The following is a 22,258-nucleotide window of genomic DNA, read 5'->3' on the forward strand; positions in this document are numbered from 1 at the left end:
TACAGTAATGAGCAGACACAAGTGAGTTTTGTGACTTTTACAGCACTACAAAGCCATGAGAGGCATAAGAGAAAAGCTATTATCTACTTTTGTCTCTGTTTTTAATATGTTCCATCTGATGCAATGCAGCAGTTGGGTAAAATGGCAAAAGAAAATAGGTCACTGTGTAGTTTTCTGCACTCTTTTGATAAATGAAATGATATTTACTTGGTTGTGCCACAAGAATGATCTTTACTTTTGCTGATGCAGGAAAAGTAGAGGTTTTTCCTACCCTAGACATATTGCAGTGTTCCTTAAACAGTATACAGTTGGGTGCAGTTGGATGCAGGTTCTCCATTAGGGTAATTGGAAGAATGTTAGCTAATGCTCCTGAAAATACACTTATTTTTAACTAATAAACATTTCAATACTTTATGAAAAAATGATTATATTTTACAGTAATCTAATCTGTATATAAACTAAAAATTTCATCCTCAATACATATTATATATGACATGAATATTAAAGTAATACACATTTTCATCAGGAAATTGATTTTCACAGGGGATTATTATTATTATTGTTTATATTCCACTTACCATTATTAATATACCAATATTCATATGTTGTCAGTCACAATGTACTGAGGTAACAGCAACAAATCTTAATATGACTGTACCAGTTTGATAAATGGGCTACGTGAGTACATATGAGTGAATAATGTTATCACAATTAGATGATGATGATGATGATGATGATGATGATGATGATGATGATGATGACGACGACGGCATGGTATGTACAGGTCTGTGTGAATGGTATGAGAAAGTATGGGGTGCCCATACTCCCCTCCCCCCACCACTGCCAAGGCTGAAGAAAGATTTCTCACTCCTTTTCTAATCCAGATTTTTCTTTCTTTTAAGAGTCTGCCACAATCCCTTTTTGTGTCTCCCCTTCAATTACCTTCTGGAGGCAATTTGCTACTGTTAGGAAGGACTGCCTCTTTAATTAATTCTAACTGGCCATGCAAGAGCTTTCTGTGATGTATCCCCTTTTGTCTCCTTTATTCCACTCTATAATCCAAGGATCCCAAACAGGCAGCACATCATTAGAATGCTGCTCAATGATTCTGTGACTTACTGACCCTTTTTGGCCTCACAGCCACCAGCACAGCACTCTGTATTCACTCTTTTCTTTCACTGCTGCCACCATGTAACACTGTACCTGACCTCAGGTACTTCAAGAATCCAATCCAGTTTATGAAACAGAATAACGTTTATTTAACAGGTAAGTTTATGCAGTTTACAAAGCTTGCGGTTTCATTTGTCACACTACTTGTTTTCAATAGTTTCATATGCAACCCTGCCTAAGCTACCCACTAACCTACCATTCACTCTGTTCCCAAAATAATAATAGATGTTATTTCTACCCTGTTCTAGACACTTTCACAGGGCATGTCTAGACTGGGCAATATCCCGGGGATCATACCTGGATCATCCCTGTGCATCCACATGACACACAGGGCATCCCAGAAGCAGGGAGGGTTGATCCGTCCCTCTCCCCGGGATATTGCCCTATCCATTAATTCTGTTTTTCTGCAGTCTTGGGAAGATCCTAAGACCGTGGGATGTGTGGCCTGCCATCACGATTTTGTCTCGGCTTTTTGCGAGTAAACGAGCCGAGCCAGGAGCACCTCAGGAGCTCTGTGCCCATCAGGGGGAGGGACGGGACCGGGAGTTTTAATTTTTTTTAAAAAAAAAACCCAGTTTGTACAGGAGTGCTCCTGCACTCCTCTCAGATGAAAAAAAAACAACCAAAATGGCAGCCGTGATGTCCTCTTCTTCCTGGGATGCCGCATGCCACGTATAGACGAGGGGGATGATCTCGCGATCATAAAATCATGAGATCATCCCCCTCAACCCCCCTTGTCTAGCCACGCCCACAGACAAACCCAGACTCTCACTTCCTCTCTCCACACAAAACTCTCCACTGCTTCATCTGCTAACTCCTCCCTCTCACTAACTGCTAGTCCAAACCTTTGAACTACCAGCCAATCAGCATTCACTTCACATTCTATTCATTCACTCCCCCTCCCTACAGAATTAACCACTTACCAACCTTCTGTTCTAAGTTCAAACAGCACTTACATGCTAAGTAGCAATAATCATCAAAACATGACAAATGCTTACATCATAATGTAATTGGCAATAAACAGTAAAATATCACACTTTCCTCTATTATTCTTGCAGTGAACATTTCCTAGATAAAGAAGTACTCTGAGTTCTTGATTTAAAGTGAGGACCAGCTCCTTGAGCCTTTTAGAGTCATTTTTACTAAATGTATTTCTACATGAACCTTGCTTACTACGCCTTTCTGTTTCTGGAGCCATCTCTTCTAGGTGATAGAGGCTAAACCATTAGGACTGACTATAGAACACTTAACTATAGTAGAAGTAACATCAGTGGAGGCTGGTGGCTCTGATCTTGGTGGGCTGTGAATCCATTCTGGGTTTCAGCCTCCAGCCAGAACTCTAAAGGTGCTATCCAAGTTTCTGAACCCGTTGGGAGTGTTTCAGCACTTTGGATAGCTCCTGCAGAGTTCTGACTGGTTCTAACTGAAGCCTGGAATGGATGCACAGCCCTGCCAAAATCAGAGCCATCAGTCTCCGCTGGTAGTAGACCAATAGCAATCTCCTTATTTCCTCATGTCACTTTCCCTTGTTGGGTGCATGAGGTTGTGTCTGTCTCCTCCACCATACACACACACACACTGTTAAATTTGTTTATACACCTTATCTTTCTCTACTCATAAATGTTGATTAGGTCAAACACTTCTATAATCTGCAAGCAACAAAGAAAAAATGCATCATGCAACAAAGGGGAGTGGTGAAGCTGAAATTGTGGCATTAATGAATAGGCTACATGAATTGAATATGTCAAAGTATATTCTCAGAGGCAGAGAAATAAAGGGAGAAAATGAGCTTTTTAAAAGAAGCATGATGTTAAGGGATACCTAATAAAAAATTCAAAATTAAATAATACCATTGAAGGCAACCAGTCCTTGACAAATGTGTCACATGCAGTAATAATGAGAGACTTCTTAATAGAAAAGTGATGATTTTCAGGATTTCAATTACACCTAAAAAATTGCCATGCTCTTACACCATTATTTTTCCTTCTTCAATCTCTGGGCATTAGAATGATCATTTACTTACAATGCTTAGCATATTAATCATCAGTCACAGCCATTCTTTCTTCATCAAACTGTGGATATTCCTTTCCTCTAATGTCTGATACTTACTGTAACTCCTCAATTTTTTTCTTTTTAAAAAAGACTTTCAACTACTTGCAAGATGAAGATGGTTTGAAACACAAATTGATGACAGTTTGTCTTTATATGAAATTAAATTTCACACACTGCTTCCATTCTCCAAGATCCAAATAAATGACCACCATGGAAGAGTTGTGGAAACAACAAAATGCAACCACTTTGGTCTTGAAAGGAAAATCCTTATGTGAAAAAGTGCTTCTGCGTGCATACTCAAAGATTTGGGCTGGAAACCATGTACAGGTGCAGGTGTACAAGCCATTCAATGCCACCCCAACTGGCAATGCACACACATATTTCTACCCATCTTACAGTTCAAATTAGGGATGCACACATATGCACATCTTGAGCTTTTCAAAAGTTGTCCAAATTCTGTCTTTCAGCTTGTTCCGATTCATGTCTATATCAGACTGAGAACCTCATTTTTTTCCTTTCACATGAAAAACTGTGCTTATGTTTGTGCACAATTTTCCAAATATTTCTATCACCTGTGCATATTTTGAAATATACACATTTTCCTCCCATTTATTAAACATGTTTGTGTGCATATTTTTTTTCAAAAGTACAAATTTTCTGATCACATTTTCTTCCTGTAAATCGCTTCACAAGCTTGAAAGTGGACTTCAGCTACAGATTCTGGTTGGGTCTGCACTTGATTCTTGGAGGTGTGAATTTGATAAATTCTGTTCAAAAAAACAACTACAATATCCAATGCGGCAGAACCCACTTTTCACCGATTCTGATGTTCAAGTGGTTTCCACTGCTTGTGGAACAGAGATTTAGCACTTCCTGAGGCAAGTCCCAAAATGAGCAGAGTAGGTCAGTGGAACAGGTCATGTCAGTGGAACTCCCTTGTGTGTCTTTCACTGGCCTGCTCCATTGGGTTTGTTTTGGGTTTTCCCCAGAATCTCTAAATCTCCATTCTGCAGACAGTATCCTTTGGATACTACCCTACGTGCATTAGGGAAAGATGCAAGAAAATGCTTATGTTAGGGAAAGAGGTATGCAAATGCTGCTTGTTAGGGGACGTTGCATACATAAATTAATGTGATTTTTTGAGGTTTTTTGGTTTTGTTCTAATTGCAGAATGATGCAGAAATTGAATGGAATGGACTTATGCTTGAATTCATGTAACACTGACACGGATTGGATATAGACTGATTTATACTCAGGAATGCAGGGTAACTTCTAATTTTCTATTTATTTCTTACATAAATCTTCTTCCATTTTTAAATTAGCAGTTGCTATGCTATTACAGAAGTAAGACTACAATTCCATGTGCACTTGCCTAGGAGTAAGTCTATTTAATACATTGAGGCTTACCTCAGAGTAAAAAGTTTAAGACGCCTCACTGCAAATCAGAGCACCCTTGTGCATGCCTGAAGAGGTAGCCTGGTCTGGGGTCTAAGTGCATTACAAAACACATTACATATTAATCTCAGAAAACTAGACCTGTGTTGAGCTGCTTTTGTGATAGCTAAAAGATGAAATTAGTCGAAGGATTTGTAATATTTTTCATTAAATATTTAAAGACAAAGAGCACACATATCTTCTGCCAAATTAATATATTGCTGCTTTATTTTGAACCTTATTTCTATGAACGAAAGCATTAGAGAATATCTCCAGATTCTGAGACCTGGATGACTAATTAGCCTAGTTCAATTAAAATATAAATCTCTGTGGAATAATAGATTATTAGATTATGTTTTCAATATTGACTATCAAACATACTTGTAGAAGGAGTTTTCCCTAAGCAGCTCATTTTGTTCTTGTTAGCCTGTGCCTTTAGGGTTTCAGGACGGATAATGATCTGTGCTGATGAACTTTTGTAATGAAAGAAAACTAGAGGTTATAAGTATCTCATTAAACAAGAGATGCATCTCAGATGGATTTGAGCCTCTTGTTCATATTAGTAGTGGCAGAGAAAAACTGCTTCTTCTGATAAGCAAGATTAACTAGATTTAATGGGAACAGAGGCACACAACTGCCTCAGAAAGATGGCCAGTTCAAATACTGACATTTCTGAAGTAGCTGAGTAAAACACAATTCTGGGGGGAGCACATATACTCACCACAGAAAGGAAGTAATGTGACAGCAAGCATAGGAATTATGTATGGTTCCTATGCTTGTCTGTCCACTGTGGATTGCACAAACTCCTATAACATTCATCTAAGTAATTCTTCGAGAGTTGGGGAAATAATTTTCCAAGGACTTTTTATGATGACATCATTTTGAATATAACATCGTTTTGAATATAACAGTCCAGGTGGATAGGGAGGTATGAAAATTTCTAGGGCTGTGCACGGACCCCCCCGATCCACAACTTCTGGATCGGGTCCACTCTGCTTTCGGCTGATCAGCCTACAGTCCACTCTGCTCCGTGGCGGGGCTCCGGATCCAGATTGGTGCTTCGTGTTTCCCCACATAGACTTGCATTGAAATGTCAAACACCTATAACTTTTTTAGTTTTCAAGTTAGAAACATCAAAATGGGCACCATGAGAACTTATAAATGTATCCAGATTCATGCCCATTTTGACGGAAATTTGAGCATGCCCTGAATTTGGGGGTATTTTTAAAGATCCCCCCCATTTTCAGAAATTCAGTTATCTCTGGCATTTTTCCAGATACAGACCTGCAACTGCCCACCATCACAGCTTCCACCTAGATCCTTATTCATGCCCATTTTGGAGGAAATCTGAGCATGCCCTGATTTTGGGGGGATTTTCAAAGTTTTAACCCCAATTAACAAAAGTGCATACATCTCCATCACTTTTAAAGTTAGAAACATTAAAATGGCCACCATGACAGCTTATAAAAATGTATCCAGATACATGCCCATTTTGAAGCAAATCCGAGTTTGCCCTGATTTTTAGCGAATTTTTAAAGATATATCCAAATAAGAATCTTCATCTCAGGTTAAACTCTTCAAAAATGAACACACAGAACTTCATGAAATCTTAAACAGGGTGAGTGCAGCAGCAATGCAGCTGCCTTTTTCAGCATGAGGAAGGACTAATGCCCTGAGTCAAAGCAAGACACACACAAACCGGCCATGTGAGGCAGGCACAGAGGAGGAGAGGAAGCAGGTGGCTATGCCCCTGTAGCACTGGGAGCAAGCATGCCATAGGCTTGTGGTGTTGTTGACCCACACAGTCCATCTACATCTCCCAGGCACCAGGAGGGCAGAGAGGCACTACACGATGTACAACTATGCCATAGATCTATGGGGAAGTAAATCCTAGCAGAACCCAATACACCACAATGACAGCACTCAGGAGGAGGCGGGAAGGTGGGCATGCAGCAGACATTTCTGCAGGCACAAGTAAGTGAGCCAAGATTGGTTACAGGCCATTCAAAGCCGAGAATGTAAACCAGCCCTGTGAGGCGGGAACAGCACAGAGAGATGCCTTTTGCATCCCATAACTAATAGGGGGCTAGGAGTATAAGAGTAAACTCTTGTCTTCCTTGCTTCAGAGTTGATTGACTGCACGGTGATCACACAGCCATTATTAAACAATAATAATAATAACAATAATAGCAGTACTAATATTAATAATAATAATCACAACAACAATAAGAACTTGAACCACAATGAAAGCCTGTCTGACTTCACTAAAGAGGGAAATCCAGGAAAGCTTTGGCTATGGGGTGGTATATAAAACAAACAAACAAACAAACAAACAAACAAACAAACACAGGAGGGGTGGAATTAAAAGCAGCAGTGTTGCTGAATCTAGTAATAATCACAACAACAAGTTGTTGTTGTTTTTTAAAGGCTTTGTCTGACTTTATTACCAGTAAGGGGAAAGTGGACGTGCCCAGCGGAACAGGGGACTGTATCACCAGTCATTTGGCTGGTCCTATCTAGGTACCTGCCTTTGAGAAGCACATCACACTTCAACTCGTGCAAATCATTGACTGACTACCATTTGGAGGGTTCTGATGACCCCCAAGGCACGGCAGTGTGCACTGGGCACGTCCACATGCCGTATTTTATTTATTTATTTATTTATTTATTTATTACATTTTTATACCGCCCAATAGCCGAAGCTCTCTGGGCGGTTCACAAAAATTAAAATCATCATAAAACAACCAACAAGTTAAAAATACAAATACAAAATACAATATAAAAAGCACAACCAGGATAAAACCACGCAGCAAAATTGATATAAGGTTAAAATACAGAGTTAAAACAGTATAATTTAAATTTAAGTTAAAATTAAGTGTTAAAATACTGAGTGAATAAAAAGGTCTTCAGCTGGCGACGAAAGGAGTACAGTGTAGGCGCCAGGCGGACCTCTCTGGGGAGCTCATTCCACAACCGGGGTGCCACAGCGGAGAAAGCCCTCCTCCTAGTAGCCACCTGCCTCACTTCCTTTGGCAGGGGCTCACGGAGAAGGGCCCCTGTAGATGATCTTAAGGTCCGGGTAGGTACATATGGGAGGAGGCGTTCCTTCAAATAACCTGGCCCCAAACCGTTTAGGGCTTTAAATGTCAATACCAGCACTTTGAATCGGGCCCGGACCTGGACTGGCAGCCAATGAAGTTGTAAAAGGACTGGCGTAATGTGATCTCGCCAGCCAGTCCCTGTTAGTAAACGGGCTGCCCTGTTTTGTACCAGCTGAAGCTTCCGGACCGTTTTCAAAGGCAGCCCCACGTATAACGCATTGCAGTAATCCAAACGAGAGGTTATCAGAGCATGGATAACTGTAGCTAGGCTATCACTGTCCAGATAAGGGCGCAGTTGGTATATCAGCCTAAGCTGATAAAAGGTGCTCTTTGCCACTGAGTTCACCTGTGCCTCAAGTGACAGTTCTGGATCGAAGAGCACCCCCAAACTACGGACCCGATCCTTTAGAGAGAGTGCAACCCCGTCCAGGACAGGGCAAACATCACCTCGCCGGACAAATGAACCACCCGCTAACAGTACCTCCGTCTTGTCTGGATTGAGTCTCAGTTTGTTAGCCCTCATCCAGTCCATTACCGTGCCCAGGCACTGGTTCAGAACAGTCACTGCCTCACCTGGGTTTGATGAAAAGGAAAGGTAGAGCTGGGTGTCATCCGCATATTGATGACACCTCAGTCCACATCTCCGGATAACCTCCCCCAGCGGCTTCATGTATATGTTAAACAGCATAGGGGATAAAATAGAGCCCTGCGGAACCCCATGGCTTAGGAGCCACGGCACAGAGCAATAATCCCCCAGCACCACCTTCTGGAATCGGCCATCCAAGTAGGAGCGGAACCACTGCAACGCAGTACCTCCAACTCCCAGTTCAGACAACCTATCCAGAAGGATACCATGGTCGATGGTATCGAAGGCCGCTGAGAGGTCCAGGAGAACCAATAGGGTCGCACTCCCCCTGTCTCTCTCCCGACAGAGGTCATCCCACAGGGCGACCAAGGCAGTTTCTGTTCCAAAACCAGGCCTGAAACCCGATTGAAATGGATCTAGATAATCCGTTTCATTCAAGAGTGCCTGGAGTTGTCCTGCAACCACCCGCTCAAGCACCTTGCCCAGGAAAGGGATATTAGCCACCGGCCTGTAGTTGTTTACATCTTCCGGGTCCAGATTAGGCTTCTTCAGGAGTGGTCTAATTACCGCCTCTTTTAAAGAGGCCGGCACCACTCCCTCTCTTATCATCCCCTTGCACCACTTCTATCCAGTGGTCCACCACGGTTATGGTGGGTACCTTGCAGTGGTGTGTTGCCTATCTGTTATTTTAGTTAGTATATGATTTAAGGTTGTGAGAGAGAGTTTACTGGGGCTACTGCTTCAAAACGCTGAAAAAAGTCCGATCCAAAGACAAGAAAGTAAAGTTACTAAGTATCCCGTTTTGCTTATTCCCCCCCCCCAACATTGAGACTATAGGATGCTTCACATCAGGTGATCACTTTTCACGATTGGGTGTTGAATCTGTCAATAATCAAGGTGAAAAGAAGAGCTTCCCTTCTCCCGTTTTACCCATTATATAAAAATTAATAGCAAGCAATTAATAGCAAGCAAACCGCATGATGAAAAATTATGAAAATCGAAACAAATGATCCCCAATCATCACTTTTTAAGCACAGTAAGTTTCAGGGATGTAGCTTTAAAAACAAAAAAGTTATATGCACTTTTTTCACCCAATGCAATCCTATGAGGGGAAAGTTCCAAAATGGCAGGCGGAGCTTCACGAGTAAGCGGATTGCTCCGCAAATGGGTGGTCCACTTTGTGATGCTTTGCTAACCCCTGACTTGCTTTGACTCTGCCTTTTACGGAGGTGAAGCACCCTGTTCTGCTACCGCTTCTACGACCCAAAATGGAGTGGAGCACAGCCCTAAAAATTTCATTTATGTTCACAAATTCTCTAAAAATGTTATGTTCACAATCCCAAATGTGAGCATAAGCTGTAGAATGTTTTTGAAGAAATGTTTGCAGATTCACCAAAAATATGCTTCCCGCCCAACCTAAGTTTGAGCAGGAAAGCAACGGTTGTGGGTTGGGAGGGGCAGGAAAGGAGAGGGCTTACGTGGCTCAGTGTTTGAGCCTCGTGAGTCATGGGCGGGGCCACGGCTATAAAAGCCGCACCGTTCGAGGCTTGGCCTCTTTTGGTTTTCGGCTCCCTCCCTCCCTCCCGTTCCTAGTGTGGGATTAGCCAGTTGCTCCTTTTGGAAGGAGGGCTAAGTAGGAATTTTTTCCACAATGTGGTTTTTGCCTACTTCATACTAGGGGCGTTAGGGTGGTCTGGGTTATAAGTAGGTTAATTTGTGGGCAGGAATGTGCGGGAATGTAAACCTAGGACAGGGACGGTGAGCACACTGGCACCCTTGGCGGTGAGCTGAATATCCAGAGGACCTGCTCCTTGGGGTTGTGTGGCTCACGAGACAGGCTATGGTGTGCAGTTGGAGACCATGCTGTCGGCATCTACCCGCTGTCCCTTATGGCAGCGGGCGGGGGTGCAGTGGGATGGTCTCCCCACACTCTCAGAGTGTCGCATAAGCAGGGAGCCGGTGAACCGGCTTCTTGCTTTGGAGAGTGGCTCGCCCTTTGACAGGCAGTAGGCCTGAGTAGCAGAGTGATTCCCGCACTGTCACACTCAGATCCGGGGAGGGTTGGATTAACCTGATTATTCATTAAAGAGGCCCTAGTTTTACCCAAGCTGTGGTGTCTGTGTCTTCTTTCATGCGTCCTCCCTCACTCACAAATATGATTGTATTTTAAAAATGTGATATTTTTTTTTGCTTAAATCAATGGAGGAAATTGGTGGGGGGGAACACTTTTGAAAAATACACAGAGAAATGTGCATGTTCTCCATTTAAAATGTTCACTTTCCCCACTCAAATGAGTGAAAAACTAGATAAAAAAAAGGGAAATGGGTGGAATGTGTTTGAAACTGCATTACAGAGAATTTTAGCCAGCTCAGAAATTGCCGGCTCTTCCATGTTGAGTAGAGAAGAGGATAAAGTGAGCAGGGGGAATCTCAGGTGAGGCTTCCTGAATTAAAACTAACAAGTCAAAGAGAAAATCAGTCTTTTGAGGACATTTCAGACCTACAGCCCATGCAAGCCTTATAGACTGTGATAGATAAACAGAAATCCATTTTTCTTTTTCTTTTCTTTCTTTCTTTCTTTCTTTCTTTCTTTCTTTCTTTTTAAAAATGTACTTGAAACTGCAAAGATAAACTGAATAATAAATATGCAATATAGTTAAAAAATAAAACCCAAACACATCTGTATCCAGAGGAAATTACAGATACAGATGTTATTCAAAAGAATCAAAAATGTAAAATGTGACATAACAAATGGACAGGTTGATGAGAGGCATACAGTACAATTGTAAGCACATTTCACCAAAAGTAAGTCACTCTAAGTGCAAATGGACTTATACCTAAGTGTGCTTCAGAGGGCTTCTGTTTAGGGCTACTGTCCTATGCAAACTTACCTAGGAGTAAATCTCATTGAAAACTGTGAAATTTGCTCCGGATTGAACATGCATAGGATAGTACTGCTAGTCTTGAAAACACCAGCCAGATTATACATCAGTGTAATGCACACATTACAAAAGAAATATAACTCTGCATGGGGGTAGCAATAATGACTTTTGACTAGTAGTGTCTAGTAATGCTTCCCTATATTATACCACTGAATTGAAAATTATAAAATTTCTGCTTTTAAGCAAAAACATGGCTGAGAGAAAGAAATGGGAAACTTTTAAAAAGAACTTTAATTACTTATTCAGAATATTTCTCTTGAGTGAAGGACTAATAATTAATTGAAAACAGAAAAGACTGTCAAATTAATTCATCACTTTGACAAATAGGAAAAATTAGAGTTACTTTGTGTGTGTGTGTGTGTTAATGTGCATATATTACTTTCCTTAAAAGCTATTATGAGTGGAAACGAAGGTGCTGAAACTACTTTGAGGTATTGTAACTATATTTTCAAAAACATGCAGTAATGGAAAGCTTTAATTTGAAAAGGTATAAAACATATTAGCAGTACTAATATACATGAGGATATACAGTGTGATCTAACTTGGGTCTTGTAAGCAAGCTTCTATGGATGAGCAATACACATGCAAAACAGTGATGAGCCTTTGCATAGAGCTGTGCACAAATGGCTTCTCAAAATTCTCCATCCTATTTGTGGGCAGAGAAATTGGGAGGAGAAATTCGCCAACAATTTCTCACCGGTAGACGCCACCAGTGTTGACGGTTGTAGAACAGCTTATTTCTTTTTCCCCTAAGGGTTGTTTGTTTGCAGCAATTATGTTGGCATCCTGGCCCCCATTTTGCATTTCTACAATATCCTTTACCTAGCATTGTTCTGGGGTATTGCGGGTATGTGTGTGTGTGTGAGGGTGAAAGGAAAGGTGTCTGGTTTTCTTTGTATTTTATGCTTTTTATGGTTTTGAATTTTGTATATTTGTTTTTAATGTTCACTGTTTTTAACCTTAGTAAACCGCCCAGAGACCTTTGGCTATGGGGCGGTATATAAATGTAATAAATAATAATAATAAACCCACCAAATATAGCAAAGTGGCCTTTTTTCCAGAGCGGTAAGAAAAGTTTTCCCATGACAAATTTTGGCTCAGCTCTAGCTGTCATTCTTTCTCAAGGAGTTTCCAAATGTTAAATTTCTGAGGGTGGATTGTGGATATATCTTAACTCAAATGCAGGTTCAGAGAGATGATTGTAGAATGAAAGACAAGACACTCATGCAGCCACCTCCTAAGTAAAGGAAGCACAACCCATAAGAATTTCTCTGAAATTTCTTGTCCTTTAATATTCTTTTCTAAAGCAATTTCTTTTCTATCATATTGAATGAGAACAGTCAAAAATACTGTGGGAGAAATATTCAGCATGGCACTACCTCTGCATCCAGAGACTGTGTATGCAATATCTCAAGGTGGTAGGTGCTGTCAGCTTTGTTAGAGGACGGATTGAGGGCTCCTTCTGGCACTACCTTCATAATGTAGCAGCCGGCAATGTCAGAAGCCTGGATCATAGAGGCAAGGCAGGCTTGTGGGTTAGGCATCAGTTGAACCCCACATTCAGTTAACCTCTATAGCCTCATAAAACTGCTACTATTGATTCTCCTTGCTGTTGCTGCCAGTTCACCTCCACTTCCTGAGCATCCAAGTGAGGAGATAAGAATGTCATCTTTTACTAGCCTTGAAGTGCCCCTCTGAGCAGTTGTACAGATTGGACTCAGAACAGTGGAATGTGCAGTGGAATAGAAATGAAGGGGAGATAGGCCACAGGAAGCATCATGTCCAAGATCCCCACCCTTAGCAAGAACGAAAAAAACAACACACTTTGGAGGTGGCACAGCATGAAAGTCCATGGAGCCTTGCCATTCCAGTGTCACCCTTGTAAGAAACTAGGCCAATGTTGTCAAGGAAACGAGCCATTTCATGGCCTCTCCCCATATAAGAAAGGGAAGGGCTGTAGCTCAGTGGTACATGAGCTATATGCTTTGCACATCTTTCCGTGCAGAAGTTCTGAGGTCCGGTGTTTGAGATCTCAAGGCTGGGCTGGGTAACCCAGAGAACCACTTCCAATCAGCAGGAGGAAACCACATTCACGGTAATGTCAGTAGTGTCCTATTTGGCACTGCTGCCTCCCTCCAACCTATCAGGATACAGGTGAATGGAGGCAGGGTGACCATATGGCCAGATTTGCATGGATTTGTCCGGGTTTTTGATGGCAAATCCGGAAGGGGGAGGGGAAATCCGGATTTTTTTTTCCAGAGAGCAGCTCTAATGGGAATTAACATAAATGCTTATAACTCCATCATTTTTTAAGATAAAGACATGAAACATGGCACAATGGTAGCTCTTAGGAAGGGCTTTAGTCATACCAAATTTGAATCAGATCTGTTCATCCGTTGATTTTTTAGGAATTTTTTAAAAATTGAGGTTTTAAAATTATTATTTTTAAATCATCATTTTTAAAGATAAAGAGATGAAACTTTGCACCATGAAAGGATTTAGGTAGAGCTTTAGCCACACCAAATTTGAAACAGATCCGTTCATCCATTGATTTTTTAGGAATTCTTTAAAAATTAAGGTTTTAAAATTATTATTTTTAAATCATCATTTTTAAATATAAAGAGATGAAACTTTGTACCATGATAGGATTTAGGTAGATCTTTAGCCACACCAAATTTGAAACAGATCTGTTCATCCATTGATTTTTAGGAATTTTTTAAAAATTGAGGTTTTAAAATTATTATTTTTTAAACTGTCATTTTTAAAGATAAAGAGCTGAAAGTTGGCACCATGATAGCTTTTAGGTAGAGCTTTAGCCATACCAAATTTGAAAAAGATCTGGGGCCAGTAGCAAACCCTGTTAACAACAACAGCAGCTTGCAATGAGTGAAGATACAGTCAGAAAAGATATTTGAGGGAAGGGGAGAATGTAATACACAGAGTTTAGCAAAAACTTCAAAGTACAGCAAAACCTACAAAAGTAGGAGTGAGTGAAGTTAATTTCAGATACATTGAATCTCTCACTTGTTCTTTATTTCAGTGATTTTAACATTAAGATGTTATGTAGAACAGATTTGTCTTAAATGTGTGCTGTAAAATCAGATATGTGACCAAGGCTATGTTCGGGTAGGCACGCCCCCTTGGTACTAGACACGCCCCCTTGGGGGCAACCATGTTGTCCTCCTTTTTGGTTTCCAAAATATGGTCACCCTAATGGAGGTGCATAGATTTAGGTCCCCTCATCTCTCTCCGTGCTGTTGATCAGCTAGAAACAGAGATATACGTATAGGTTGCAGGACAGTGGCGCTTCATTATTATTATTTTCATACTATGGATCTGGCCTGTTCAACATTTGTCATATTGAAGGTACAGAACAGAGAACTACATGAGTCTCAACTTACCTAATTACCAGCTTGCAGAGTTCATGGTATCAGAGATGCCTGTCTGTGAATTTTCACAAACTTCATGGTTGAAGAATCTCTCTCTGTGTTTGTCAGTCATAAACCAGCATGTGAACATGAGGCATGTATATACAATTGACTGATTTCTGTTAAGCTATGAAGTTCAGATACCGTATCTTACTTCCTCCTGGTTGGTGTTTCTATCCCTTCATTTTCCAAGAAACAGACACAAGAAAAAGTATGACCTTTAATATATTGGTTTACCAAGCTTAAAAATAAATTCTGCAAATGAAATCCCTCATCAAATGGAATATGGCAAAATAAAATAAAATAAAAATCTATTAATCCCCAATATACGATCAAGGATTTCCAATGCTCTTTATGCTTCCTTAAGTCTGAATATCCCATGTTTGCAAGGATCTTTATACCTATGATTTGTACTTTCAGAATGAAAAGCATAGATGCCTAAAAGCCAAATGAGAGATGTCACCAAGTGTCAAAATCCCTTTGTTAAGATTAAAATATACCTAATCTAGGGTGATCATATGAAAAGGAGGACAGGGCTCTTGTATCTTTAACAGTTGTATAGAAAAGGGGATTTCAGCAGGTGTCATTTGTATGCATGCAGCACCTGGTGAAATTCCCTCATCATCACAATATTTAAAGCTGCTGGAGCCCTGCCCTCTTTTGTAACTGGTCAAGAGGGCAGGGCTCCTGAAAATTTAACCATTGTGACAAAGAGGGAATTTCACCATGCATACAAATGACGCCTGCTGTAATTACCTTTTCTATACAAGTGTTAAAGATACAGGAGCCCTGTATTCCTTTTCAAATGGTCACCCTACCTAATTTGGATTCTAAAGTGGACTCACCATTACTTTCTAATGGAGATGAGAATACCTTGCTATGCCTAATGTGTTCAGTACCCAAATCAAAGAGGATGGACACAAAATTTGTCTAAGAAGAATTGGGCTATTTTCCAAAGTGCTAAATTTGAGGTCTGAGTTGAAACATATGGTCAGTGGACAGCTCTGAAAATTAGCAACCTGCTTCAAGCTGGATTGTGTCCATGTGTGCAATATAGTCCCTTGGAGGACACTAAAAAGAATATGTCTTTAGGTTAAATGGAACATATGTAGCTGGATCTTTTCCTATGTAATTTTTTTGCCCAAATTATAGTGATATGAGAATGTTAGAAATCATAAGGTTTTTTGCAATTATATAATAGCATAATAGTTACCATAAACAATACAAAACAGTAAAAGTGAGTATATTAATTAATGACTGTTTCTGGGATTTTTTAAAATTAAGTTACCCAAATATTCGATTAAAGGATACCTGCAAAATAGATTGAAGCAGAAATATAACTTTGTCATATATATTATGTAAATCATAGCTTCGGCTATGGGCAGTAACCAAATGCAATAAAATAAATAAATAAATAGTTGTTTTGTCTATTCTGGTTTGTATATTTTACAAAAAAAGATTGTTCACTTTTAAAAATCGGGTTTCAGTTTTTGTCCATCATATTCATATATATATATATATATATATATATATATATATATATATATACACACACACAAACACACACACACACACACACACACACACACACACACACACACAGAGCAGTGTGCAGTGCATTAAGGATGAAGAGTACAAACAGCATTCCACCATGTTAAACGCCATTATTGGGGGGTGGGTCATTCTAGCATCCTAAAATGGAAAATGTTTCACCAATCTTTCTGAAATGAAGACCTGCCAGAAAGAAATGCTGGTTTTACATACCCTGCACGTTTCAAGAAGATTGGTGAAGTATTGAGGGCAGGATGGCACTTCAAATGACAAAAGGGGGGAAAGCCTCTCTGTTTCAAACTGACACTTACATACTTCTGAGTTGTGACCGTTTTTTTGCTCACAAAAAGCTCCGAATTGGGACCCTTACCATCCAATCCAATAGTAGGATTGTGTTTCCCTGTCCTTCTAGTTGGTGGAATGGCCTTCCTTTTTTAAAAAAATCGGTTCCCTTGATTTTTAATAATAAAAATTTAAATCCAGTGTTACCCTATGGGGAATCTGATAAGGCAGCGCATGCGCCTCAAATTCCCAGGAGGGAGGGTGGGAGAAGAAGGGACCAACTGCCATGGAGCAGGTAAGTGGGACAGGCACAACGGACCAGGTAACTGGGGGGGGGGCTTGCCTGGATCCGCCGCCGCCACAGTCTGTGCATCAGTGGCGGAGCCAGGTAAGGGGACAGGCGGGAGGGGGGGCTTGCCTGGAGCTTCGGCCGCCACAGTCGGTGCGGCGGCAGTGGAGACAGGTAAGGGGACAGGAGGGAGGAGGGGGTCTTACCTGGTTGTCTTGGCCGGGCGTGGGCTTGAATTAGCTCATGGCTCAACCCAGAAGAAAGGCCACAGGTGCTTGCTTCTGTACTTGCAGCCCTGCTTCCGGGTTGAGCCACAGGCTCTAGTGAAGCCACTGCCCGGCCATGCCGGACAAGGTAAGTGGTGAGGGAGGGAGCCTTAAGTGGTGTTGGAGGTTGGGGAAGGGCTGCTCTAAACAAAAAAAGAGAAGTAGGTGGCCCTAAGTTGTTCATCATCAGTTTTCCACAACCCCACAGTCACCTCTGCATATCCTATTCTCCATCCTGTCCTCATGGTTTATCTGCTTTGGCAGAATGAGAATTTCACTGGTACTTTCTGCCTCCTTAGGGAGGATGTGGTGTTAAGGCTTGTGAGCCTTAACTCCCAATTTCCCCGCTTTTTGGTACTTGGTTGAAAACTGTACATCCTTAATGTTGTTTTGTAAACTGTAGGTTTTTTGTTTATTGAATATATATATATTTATATATATAATCCAATTAAAAGCTATGAATCCACTGTTGATACTTTTTTGTATGGTGTTCCGTATCTCTTGGAAATTGGTTTTCTTCTATTCTATTCTGTTTAACAGCCACAGTAGAGTTACAGAAACACACACATATTCCAGTTAAATACTGTAAACTACACGAGGAGGAGAAAAATAATGTCCAGTTATCTAAAACAGCTTTTGTTATCTCTTGTTTGTCTGGTATTAGTTTATAGCTATTAACTTAGCTGGATTTTGTTCATTGATTTCACCTTTACTCTAAGTACTCTCAGAAAGCACTCATACAACTTATCTAGTGCATATTTTGATGAGGAATTTTGATATATATCTTTCATATTTAAACTTTCAGGATGAATAAATCTACTCCCCTTTCAAGCTGTAATGTATTGCAACACAGTTCTGAGTCATACTTTTGGCAAATCCCATGCAGTCCCATAGAGGAATGTTCAGAGCTATATAAACACGCAACCCAGAGTTCAGATGGAATCGGATTCTAAACTGCTTATAAATAAAGGGGCTTCACAACCAAAGCAGCAAATCACTTTAATTGATTTGTTTTAATTGTTAATTAGCAATTTTAATTCCTAATCAGTGGGCTCATCTACACAAAGCAGGATATTCCACTATGAAAGCAGTACATAAAAGGCAGGAGCCACACCAAGCAGGATATACCAGTATGAAAGCGATATATGGGATGTGTCAATGGCCCCCAACAGTTGTCAGTTCACTTCAATAGCGCTATAAAGCAGTAGTGTGGCTCCTGCCTTTTATATACCACTTTCATACCATTTTCATAGTGTAATATCCTGCTTGGTGTAGATGAGCCCACAGGAGCAGGAGGGAATTTTGCTGGGACCACGGTATGCCATTTGGAGCTAATAGGGGGGCATTTCTGTTGGGGGAACAAATGAATGAAAATGAAAATCACACACACACACACACACACACACACACACACACACAGAGGCACATCTGCTATTATTTTATTTTTAAAAAAAGAAATAAAAATGAAAGACTCAGTAACAAATTTAGTACCATACGTAGTTTGACCCTCAGCAGATATATCAGTGAAAGAAGGTGCAGAAAGTGAAATGGAGAGAAACTAACTGATGCAAGCAGAGATCATGGGCACCTTTGGCAATTCAATTAAAAAGAAAATAGAGTTTTAAGCTTTTTCCACATGGCTCAATATTCTTTTCTAGCCTTAATATAAGAAGGCAGAAAGCTGTTCTGCCTATCTGTTTTCCAGATCATCTTGTATAAAGGTTATTGTTTACTCAATCAATCCTCATGGGGAAAACCAATTAACATGAAGCTTTAAAATATAGAGTAAGATCATTTATAGTTGACTAATTTGGGAAGTAGGAAGTTCAAGTTCTATGTAATCGGTATTGTTGAGTTGGTAGGGTTTCCCCCCGCCAATAAATTAAAACATAAAATATAAAATTGTTTCAGATAGAAAGACTTGTGATGACTTGTTGTATGCAAGCACATCAGACTTATTTATAAAGCATTCTGACCCACAGTTGCTAAAACAATCTGCCAGTTTCTGTTGAGTAAATACAGAGGATGATTTTCAAATGAATCATTTTGATGACTGGCTTTGTTATACATTTCTGCATAGATTAGGGATGAATGAGAACTTTGATTCAGTTCATTTTTGATCATTATATGCACTGATTTTAATGCAAAAAGTAAGAAAAAAGGTTGTGTGGCTTCACCACCCTCTGTGGCGCAAACTTTACCCTTTGTTGCTCTTCAGCCACTTAAGAGTTACTTTAAACTTCTTTGTGTGTGAGTGTGTATATCACCAACTCTTGTCTTACTTCCTTCATGGTTTCTTTTATCCCTTTATTGTCAAAAAATAAGACTGAGAAAGGCGTTGGTCAACATAAATGTTTTAATGTTTTATTGGGCATGTATAGACGAGGGGTGTTGAGGGGGATGATCTCACATTTTTATGATCGCGAGATCGTCCCCCTCGGCTACTTGTGGTGTGTGACGTCGCGGCCACCATTTTGGATTTTTTTAAAAGGAAAAGGAGCACATGAGCGCTCGAACAAAACGGTGAGTTTTTATTTAAAAACTACCACCACCCTTGCACTCCCGCCACCCCAATGGGCACAGAGCTCCTTAGGAACTCTGTGCCAGTGCCCAGTTCCTGGCTCCTCACAGTTACTCGTGAGGAGCTGGGGGGAAACTGTGGTGGTGGGCCACACGTCCTGCAGTCTCAGGATAATCCCAAGACCGTGGGGAAAAGAGGGATGGAAAGGTAGGGTGAAATCCCAGGGAAAGGGAGGAATCATCCCTCCCTCCTCCCAGGATGCCCTGTGCGTCATGTGGATGCACAGGGACGATCCTGGGGCAATCCCTGGGATATCACCCCTTCTAGCCATGCCCATAAATGCCTTTCCTGATAATCTCTGGATGCTGCTCTTAAATGCCAGATCGGTGCATAATAAGACCTCCCTCATCCACGACTTAATTGTGGAAGAGGCAGCCAATCTGGCATGTATAACCAAGACCTGGGTGGGTGAGCAGGGAGGAGTTAGTCTATCCCAGCTATGCCCACTGGGGTACCTGGTTCAGCATCAGGGTAGACCTGAGGGTCAGGGAGTGGGTGGTTGCTGTGGTCTATAGGAATTCTATCTCCCTCTGCAGGGTCCCTGGTCTGGAATGTTTGCACCTTGTGTTGGGTCAGCGGGCATATAAGGGATTCTGTTGGTGTACTGCCCACCCTGCTGCTCAACAGACTCCCTCGGTGAGCTGACGGAGGTGGTCTCGGCTGCACTACTGAGATCCCCTAGACTGTTGGTTCTGGGGGATGACAACATTCATGCTGAGGGTGCCTTATCCAGGGCGGCTCAGGATTTCATGGTCTCCATGACAACCATGGGACTGTCCCAACATGTCATCAGCCCAATGCATGTAGAGGGGCATACTCTTGACCTGATTTTCACAACTGGACATGAAGATGGTGATCTGGAAGTGGGGGACCTTACATCAGTCCCTTTGTCATGGTCAGATCACTGCTTGCTGAGGTTTAGACTTACAACAGCTTTTCCCCTCTGTAAGGGTGGGGGACCTATTAAGATGCTCCGCCCCCAGAGACTAATAGATCCGGATGATTTCCAAAGGGCTCTGGTGAGTTTTCTGGCTGATAGGGCTGGCTCTCCTGTCGAAATCCTGGTTGATCTGTGGAATGGAGAAATGACCAGGGCGGTTGACACGATTGCTCCTGAGCGCCTTCTCCTGAGTAGAGCTCATACAGCTCTGTGGTATACCCCATAGCTGAGAGTGATGAAACAAAATAGGAGATGGCTTGAAGGCAGGTGGAGATGAACTCCTAGTGGATGCAATCAAATATTGGTAAGTGCCTATAGTAAGGCATATTCAGGAGCACTGAGAGCAGCAAAAAAAAACCAAAAAAACAACAATCCACCACTTTGCTGCCACTATTAAATCTTCAATTTGCCGCCCAGTGGAGCTTTTCAGAGTTGTCCGGAGGCTATTACACACTGGCCCCAAGGACATGGTAGAACCATCTGAGACCTGCTGTAAAGAATTTGCTAGGCACTTCCAGAATAAAATCTTTTGCATCCACCAGGACTTAGACTCCAGTGTTATAGCAGGTGAATCTAGTGAGGTGTTCAGAGTACAGTCTTTTCCAGTTTTCTTGGATGAGTTTCAGTTGGTACAGCTCGAGGATGTTGACAAGGTGCTTGGACAGGTTCGCGCAACCACCTCTGTACTGGATCCTTGCCCCTCTTGGCTAATAAAAGCTAGCAAGGATAGAACAGCCAGCTGGGCCAAGGAAGTGATTAATGCCTCTCTGTGAGAGGGAGTGATCCGAGACCGTTTGAAAGAGGCGGTAGTGAGACCACTCCTGAAGAAAACTTCCTTGGTCCCAGAAAATTTTAGTAACTACAGGCCGGTAGCAAATGTTCCATTCCTGGGCAAGGTCCTTGAGCGGGTGGTTGCGGGCCAGCTCCAGACACTCTTGGATGAGACTGATTATCTGGATCCATTTCAGTCATTTTTCAGGCCTGGTTTTGGCACAGAAACAGCCTTGGTTGCCCTGTATGATGACCTATGTCGGGAGAAAGACAGGGGGAGTGTGGTTCTGTTGATTCTCCTTGATCTCTCAGTGGCTTTTGATACCATCGACCATGGTGTCCTTCTGGAATGTCTGGCTGAGTTGGGAGTGGGAGGCACTACATTGCAGTGGTTCCGCTCCTACTTGGTGGGTCAGCTCCAGAAGGTGGTGCTTGGGGAACATTGCTCGGCCCCGTGGACTCTCCAGTATGGGGTTCCACAGGGGTCAGTCTTGTCCCCCAGGCTGTTTAACATGTTCATGAAACCGTTGGGTGTGGTCATCCGGAGTTGTGGAGTGCGCTGTCATTAGTACGCTGATGACACGCAGCTCTACTTCTCCTTTTCATCTTCATCAGGTGTGGCGGTGGATGTGCTGAACCGGTGCCTGGCTGAGACAATGGACTGGATGAGGGCTAATAAATTGAAACTCAATCCAGACAAGACTGAGATGCTGATGGTGGGTCGTTCTTCTGATCGGACGGGGGTGTTCAACCAGTTCTGGATGGGATTGCACTCCCCCTGAAGGAGCAGGTTCGTAGCTTGGAGGTTCTCCTAGAACCATCTCTGTCACTTGAGGCTCAGGTGGCCTCGGTGGCATGGAGTGCTT

This window comes from Elgaria multicarinata, chromosome 10, assembly GCF_023053635.1.
Source record: "Elgaria multicarinata webbii isolate HBS135686 ecotype San Diego chromosome 10, rElgMul1.1.pri, whole genome shotgun sequence".
Taxonomy (NCBI): domain Eukaryota; kingdom Metazoa; phylum Chordata; class Lepidosauria; order Squamata; family Anguidae; genus Elgaria; species Elgaria multicarinata.